This window comes from Zingiber officinale, chromosome 11B, assembly GCF_018446385.1.
Source record: "Zingiber officinale cultivar Zhangliang chromosome 11B, Zo_v1.1, whole genome shotgun sequence".
Classification (NCBI taxonomy): Eukaryota; Viridiplantae; Streptophyta; class Magnoliopsida; order Zingiberales; family Zingiberaceae; genus Zingiber; species Zingiber officinale.
Genome location: NC_056007.1, coordinates 38,606,418 through 38,614,101, shown reverse-complemented (window position 1 = coordinate 38,614,101; position 7,684 = coordinate 38,606,418). Strand labels below are relative to the sequence as shown.

The 7,684-nt window shown below is 41.5% G+C and overlaps 1 pseudogene; it reads left to right on the top strand.

Annotated features, from left to right (window-relative positions):
* The first annotated feature begins 709 nt into the window (after window positions 1-709).
* Window positions 710-827, top strand: LOC122035473 (annotated as a pseudogene).
* The last annotated feature ends 6,857 nt before the right edge of the window (window positions 828-7,684 follow it).

The window sequence follows — 7,684 nt, the reverse complement described above, 5'->3', positions numbered from 1 at the left end:
ACAACAAAGCAGCACCAACGTGGTGCTGCTTTGCACAAACTAGCACCATTTTGGTGTTGGTTTGCGCAAACTAGCACCATCGTAAATCAACGCTAAACTAGTGTTGATTTACGCAAAGTAGCATCACGTTAGTGCTAGTTTTCGCAAACTAGCACCAGTGTGGTGATGATTTGCGCACATTGGTGCTAATTTGGGTAAATCAGCACCAACTGTCGGTGTTGGTTTATGCAAATTAACACTATGTTAGTGTTGGTATTGATTTGTGCAAACCAGCACCACTATCATTGGTGCTAGTTTGAAACCAGCATCAATTGGTTTCAAACATTGTGCCAGGTACGTTTACATATTGTTGCACTTAAATTAATTATTATTTTAAATATTTATAATTGTGTTATATATATATATATATATATATATATATATACATATATATATATATATATATATATATATATATCTTATTATTTTATTAAAAATCGGGACTCTTTACTAATTAATTTTTAATTTTGGTGAAGCTCAAAATAAAATTACGTTAATATATTTTTCGCATTAAAAATAATTTTAAGACTTATTAGTAATTTTATCTAATTATTTTTCTATAAAAATATGCATTTTCATAGTTTTCTTTAGTCCCACATCTTAGTATCGATAACACCGTAAGAGGATAAGCTCTATAAATACCTTAGATCGGTAATGTTAGAAAGTATATATTTTTTAGTATTTTGGCTAAGATCAAGTATAGTATCTATTTTTATCAATTTAATATCTGATATAAAAAATTAAATTAATTTTTTATAAGGAAGGGTTTGTTGGTGCAATCAACCTCCAAGGTTTTAATGTCCGACAAATATATTTAAGTATGTTTAATTGAGCTTGATCATGGGAAGTCCTAGTCGTGGCTAGGCAAGGGTGGGAAGTCAACCGAGTGACTAGCCCTAACTGCGGTTAGACAAGGGAAGTCCTAGTTGTAGGCTAGGCAAGAGAAATCTCGGTAAATCATGGAAGTCATATGGATTCGATAGGTCTGGAGGACCTGATCCCTGGATAGTCGAATACTGAAGCAAGAGAAATCTCGGTAGATCGTGGAAGTCAGGTGGATTCTGTTGGAACCCCAAGGTTGTTTTGGTGTGATCAACAAGTTAAGTTAGGTCCTGTGTGTAATTAACCTTGTGTCTAAGTGTGCAGGAGCTTAGGAACACAGGTACTCGAGCGGAAGACGCAGCTAGCGAGAAGGACGACACGCTGTGCTTCCGAGGGACGAGGTGCTGCGGAAGAGTACACCGGCGGACGAGAAGGAAGTGCGCGTACGAAAGCCGGAGCGGAAGATTGCTCGGGGAGCAAGAGACGCAGCTAGCGCGAAGGTCGGCACAGGGTGCGACCGAGGGACGAAGTCTGCGGATGAGTACGCTGGTGGACGAGAAGGGACACGCGGCAATTCCGAGGGACGAGAAGCCGGAGGGAAGCACGCTCGAGAAGACCGGAAGATGGGTTCGGGTGAGCCCTATTCCGGATGTCAGAGATCACCCAAGCAAGCGGAGCCGGAGCAGAAAGACCCGGACCAGAGGCGAGCTGAATCGGAGAAGAGAGCACGGACCAAAAGTCAATTGGGTTGACTTTTGGATCCGGGGCGCCCGGAACTGTCCGGGGCGCCCGGAGCTGTCCGGGGCGCCCGGAAGTGACTTTTTTACAAGATCGAGCTTTGACTCGATCCAACCGTTGGGGGATAAGCGAGCTGAATCGGAGAAGAGAGCACGGACCAAAAGTCAATTGGGTTGACTTTTGGCTCCGGGGCGCCCGGAACTGTCCGGGGCGCCCGGAAGTGACTTTTTTACAAGATCGAGCTTTGACTCGATCCAACCGTTGGGGGATAAATTTTATATCCCCCAGGGCACCCGGAACCCTTCCAGGCGCCCCGACCAAGGCTATAAATATAGCCTTGGTCCAGAAGCTTTTCAACAATCACGATCATTCTATTTCCAAACACTTGTATGCTTTAGTTGTAGTTAAGTTTCTTTTTTCTGTGCCTAAACGTTGTAAGAGACTTCTCCGCCTGAAGGAGTTCTTAGTGCAACCATCTTCCTTGGATTAACAACCTCCCCGGTTGTAACCAAGTCAAATCCGGTGCCTCGTTTTTATGCTTTATTTTCTGCTTAATCTACTTTTCAAGTGTTAGCTTAATCGTTCGAGGAAGGGTTGTCTATATTTTATTCAGGGCTAATCAACCCCCCTTCTAGCCGGCCCAACGGTCCTACAAGTGGTATCAGAGCCGAGTACGCCTCAGAAGGACTAACCGCCGTCTAAAGCAACAAAACAATGGCCGGAGCTAGCGACTACCCACCAGCATTCGAGGGGGAGCTTGCTTCTTGGAAGCAACAAATGACGATATTTCTTAACTCTAATATTGGTATTTCTCTAATAATGAAAACTGGTTATGAAGCACCAAAGAAAGCAAACGGAGAAAAGATCGACATACGCCTCTGGAACGAGAAGCAACGCGACGAGTTTATGGCAAACGGTCGGGCAGAGTTTCACATTCTAAGCGTGATACCAAATAAAGATTTCGACAGAGTCGGAGAATATAAAAGCGCAAAAGAACTTTGGGAAAAGTTCTTAAAACTCTACAAAGAACTGGTTGAAGTCGTCCCCTCAATAGACATCGAGCCATCATCAGAAGAATCCGAGACGGAAGAAATTACCGAGACAGCCCCAACAGTCAAAGACATGTTGGAGGATCGGTGGCCGGCTTGAAGGGGGGTTGGATATAGCTAGGCCACCCCCAAATCGATTTCTTCTCTACAAAAGGTTAGTTTGCACAAGCGGAAATATTGAAACTAAAACAATGAACCACAAACGAGAATACAAACGCTAACACGCTCGATGTAACGTGGTTCGGAGATTGCTTGCTCCTACTCCACGACGTGTCCTTGAGGTGGACGAGCCCTTGATCCTTTGGTAGATCAGTCCCCGGCAATCTCCGGCTAAAGCTTCTCCTTCTCGGTGGAGCAAACCTCTCACAAAGTTCTCTTCCTCTTTACAAGATGAAACTTAGGGTTAGAAGGAAGAGAGTTGGCTTGGAAGCTTTGGGTAAGATTCAGAAGGTTTACAATGAGTATCAGTAACCCCTTCAATGCCCCAAAGCTCCCCTTAAATAAGAGGAAAGAGTTGATCACCAATCAACTTAAACCCTGACACCAGTCGACTGGTCCATGCACCAGTCGACTGGTGCTAGCCGTTAGGCAACGCCAACGGCTCTCTTTAGAGCCTGTTTTCTGTCAACGGTCATGTACCAGTCGACTGGTCCCCTTAGTCGACAAGCACAGAATGCTTCTGTGCATTCTGTGAAGCTGGATCAGTCGACTGGTCCCATGACCAGTCGACTGGTCCTAGTACATTCACTCCTCTCATCCTTTTCGGAGTCGCCTTTGAAGTCCTCTTCCTCGGCCTTCGTCCCTCAGATGCACCCGAGCCCGCGGCTCCTCTCCGTGCCATCCTTCACGCTGCCTTGAAGTCCACTTCCCTCGGCTCCACTCCATTACTCCTCGTCTTGCGGTCCTTCGGATGTCTTCCACACCACCCTTCACCGACTCAACGATCCGAGCCCTTGGATGAGCTTCCCACACTTGGCCGCACCAAGTTCTCATGTGTTCCACAAAGTCCTGCAAGACTCAAACACATATCAAATACATATGAAAGCCTAACTTAAACTCTTTGACACACACATCAAAACCTAGGTCGATTGCACCAACAGTACATCCCGAAGCTACAAGCTCATCCCAGATGATCATCGATAAAGGGGGAGAGACTTCGGAAGAAAGCAAATCGATAGGGGGAGAATCAACTACTGACAAGGTAAGTCAGGTATTGTCTCCACCTTCTGAACAAGTAATTAAATCATCGAAAGAATTCTTTGAATCGCAAAATGCTTTGACAAAAGATTCTTACGAATCACAAATTATTTTGTCAAAAGAATTTTGCAAATCAGAAAAATTGTCGAAAACTTTCTTCGAATATTTTTTCGAATTACAAATTACCTTCTCAAAAAAGTTTTACGAATTAAAAATTGAGTCATCGAAAAAGTTTTTCGGATTAAGAAATCTATTGTTAATAGATTCCTGTAAATTAGAATTTTTGTTGTTAAAAAATTCTTGCAAATTACAAAATATTCCTTCAAACGAATTTTGCACATTGCCGAAAGAATTGTTTATATTGTCGAAAAATTTTATCAAGTTAAAATCTATGCCATCTGAATATTTCTATGAAATTGAAATTCAAATAGAAATTAACATGATACAAATTTCTGCAAGTATAATTTTTGTGGCATTAAATCTAAAAAAGATTGATTTAAGAAATTATGATAAGTTAAAATGGAAATTTAAAACTTTCTGATAAATAGAAATAAGAACTAAATAAATAAATAAATGCATAGAAATTTTTTAAAATGTTTAAATTTTCTTGCATAAAAGTCTTTTGGGTTTAGAAAGTTTTTTTTAACTTAGAAACTTTTCAAAAAGCTATTGTTGACTTAGAGATATTTTAACAGATAACTTTTCAAAATTTTCTATGTCTTTAAACCCTTAGAATTTTAAACCCCATTTTTATTGTGATCAAAGGGGGAGAAGAAGAAGTATAAGTCTAGGGGGAGGTAGAGAAAATTGAAAATAAAAATTTTCTGTTGGAATTTAATCTTTTTTTCTTATTGCACTTAATTGCAATATAAGTTAGTTTATGTTTTATGTCTATTTTTTCCCTAGCTTAACTTGGGTTGATCACACCAAAAAGGGGGAGATTGTTGGAACCCCAAGGTTGTTTTGGTGTGATCAACAAGTTAAGTTAGGTCCTGTGTGTATTTAACCTTGTGTCTAAGTGTGCAGGAGCTTAGGAACACAGGTACTCGAGCGAAAGACGCAACTAGCGAGAAGGACGGCGCGCTGTGCGTCCGAGGGACGAGGTGCTGCGGAAGAGTACACCAGCGGACGAGAAGGAAGTGCACGCGGTGGTTCCGAGGTACGAAAGCCGGAGCGGAAGATTGCTCGGGGAGCAAGAGACGCAGCTAGCGCGAAGGTCGGCACAGGGTGCGACCGAGGGACGAAGTCTGCGGATGAGTACGCTGGTGGACGAGAAGGGACACGCGGCAATTCCGAGGGACAAGAAGCCGGAGGGAAGCACGCTCGAGAAGACCGGAAGATGGATTCGGGTGAGCCCTATTCCGGATGTCAGAGATCACCCAAGCAAACGGAGCCAGAGCAGAAAGACCCGGACCAGAGGCGAGCTGAACCGGAGAAGAGAGCACAGACCAAAAGTCAATTGGGTTGACTTTTGGCTCCGGGGCGCCCGGAAGAGACTTTTTCACAGGATCGAGCTTTGACTCGATCCAACCGTTGGGGGATAAATTTTATCCCCCCCAGGGCGCCCGGAACCCTTCCAGGCGCCCCGACCAAGGCTATAAATATAGCCTTGGTCCAGAAGCTTTTCAACAATCACGATCATTCTATTTCTAAACACTTGTATGCTTTAGTTGTAGTTAAGCTTCTGTTTTCTGTGCCTAAACGTTGTAAGAGACTTCTCCGCCTGAAGGAGTTCTTAGTGCAACCATCTTCCTTGGATTAACAACCTCCCCGGTTGTAACCAAGTCAAATCCGGTGCCTCGTTTTTATGCTTTATTTTCTGCTTAATCTACTTTTCAAGTGTTAGCTTAATCGTTCGAGGAAGGGTTGTCTATATTTTATTCAGGGCTATTCAACCCCCCTTCTAGCCGGCCCAACGGTCCTACAGATTCGATAGGTCTAGAGGACCTAATCCCTAGGTAGCCAAATACTGAGTCTTGGTGAGTGAAGCCAGGTGGTGAAAATCCTAGGGGAGATAACCTAAGGTAACGAAAAGTCTTGGATGAGTGAACTCCAAGCACCAGTGGATTTCGATAAATCTAAGTTTACGTTTACCATAGTATTCTGTATTACTATTATTATTGTTGGCTAATGTAGTATTGTAGGAAAAGTCTTAGTGGATCAGACGATCAAACATTGAGCAGGCAAAGTCTAAACAAGTCTGGAGGACCAATGTTTGGCAGGTAAGTTGAGCTATGCAACTGGAGGAGCGACAATGAGGCCATGTTCCTGAAAGGAACAACTTAAAGTCGCTGATCCAACTGAAGATATCGGAAAGGTTTCCAAGTTGTGATCAAGATAGTTGAACTGTCTATTATTATTACTCATGCATTAGATATATTATTACTGTACTAATATCTGTTTTGCAAAATTATTATCTAACACTGTTTTGCAGGTTTAGCCTGATTGGTCTATCGAAAGCAATGATCGGTCTACTGAACAAGGCTAACTCAAATTAGATATCAGTCCAGACCAAAATAGAGCAGGGTCCGATCAAAGCTTGATTGGTCGACTGAACCAGAGGATCGGTCGACCGAACTCTGATGACTCAGCACAGTTCAAATCGAGTAGAAGAAAAGAAGGAAGAGCGACTGATCGGCCGACCGAACCAGGGGATTGGTCGACTAAACAATCATCACTTAATGGCGCATTAATTCTAGATCTCGGCGAACAAGGAAGGATCTCTGTTCAATCGACTGAACAAGGGGATCGGTCGACTGAACACTTTAATGTCATTAAATGTCGAAGATCGAATCAGCATCAGATCTCAGCGAAGATGGAAGGGAGCTGGTTCGGTCGACCGAACCTAGGGATCGGTCGACTGAACGTCGACGACTCTTATAAAAGTGAGCTCGAGGTTCGAGGCTGTGTAACGAAAAATGAAATCGGTTTTGGTTTGAAGTTCATCTCCGTGCTAGTTGCTGCTCGTGCTACTGCTTTACAACTCACGCAAGCAACTACCTCGTTCAAGCGCCGTCCGAGCATCATCTTCCATATTAGTGTCGATATACTTTTATTTTATAAAGCTTACATTGTACTTAAATTCACATAAGATAGTAAGTTGTTACCATCTTATATTCTTGCATATTGTACACACTGTTTCTTTCCGAGGTTTCGAAAAGAAGAGTCTTAGTGGATTGCCCATCGGTGCGATCAAGGATCGCGAGTTTTAGAGTAGGAGTCGACCTAGGCTCCGAACCAAGTAACCGAACTTGTTCTTTACCCTCCCCTATCGCACTCATTCGATCCTAGAAAGTTATGAAACAAACTAATATATATAAATTGTCTATCTCCGATGGTTGGATTAGGGGTGTAATCGAGCCGAGCCAAGCCGAACTCTTAATTGTTTGAGTTTGACTCGTTTATAATCAAGCCAAGTCGAGCTCGAATTTTATTTAATGAATATATTCATGGTTCACCAGCTTATTCGAGTTTTTATCGAGCCTAAACGAGCTTAATAAAGATATATATAAATTTAAATATTTATTAAAAATTAAATTATATATTTAGAGGAAATTATAATATTCTTATTAAAATTTATAATTTTATTCTAATAAATAAATTTAATATATTTGTATATATGTTCCTAAGTAGAGTATAAAATTTATAAATTCAATATTAAAATTATTATTATTTTATTTAAAAGTTGATTTATGAGCTTAACGAATATATTCACGAGCTAACAAGCTGAATATTGTGAAACTTGAATTTGATTTGTTTATCTTAACAAGTCTTATTAAATAAGCTTAAACAAACTTTTATCAAATCAAATTTCAAATAATTTGATTTATTTACACTCC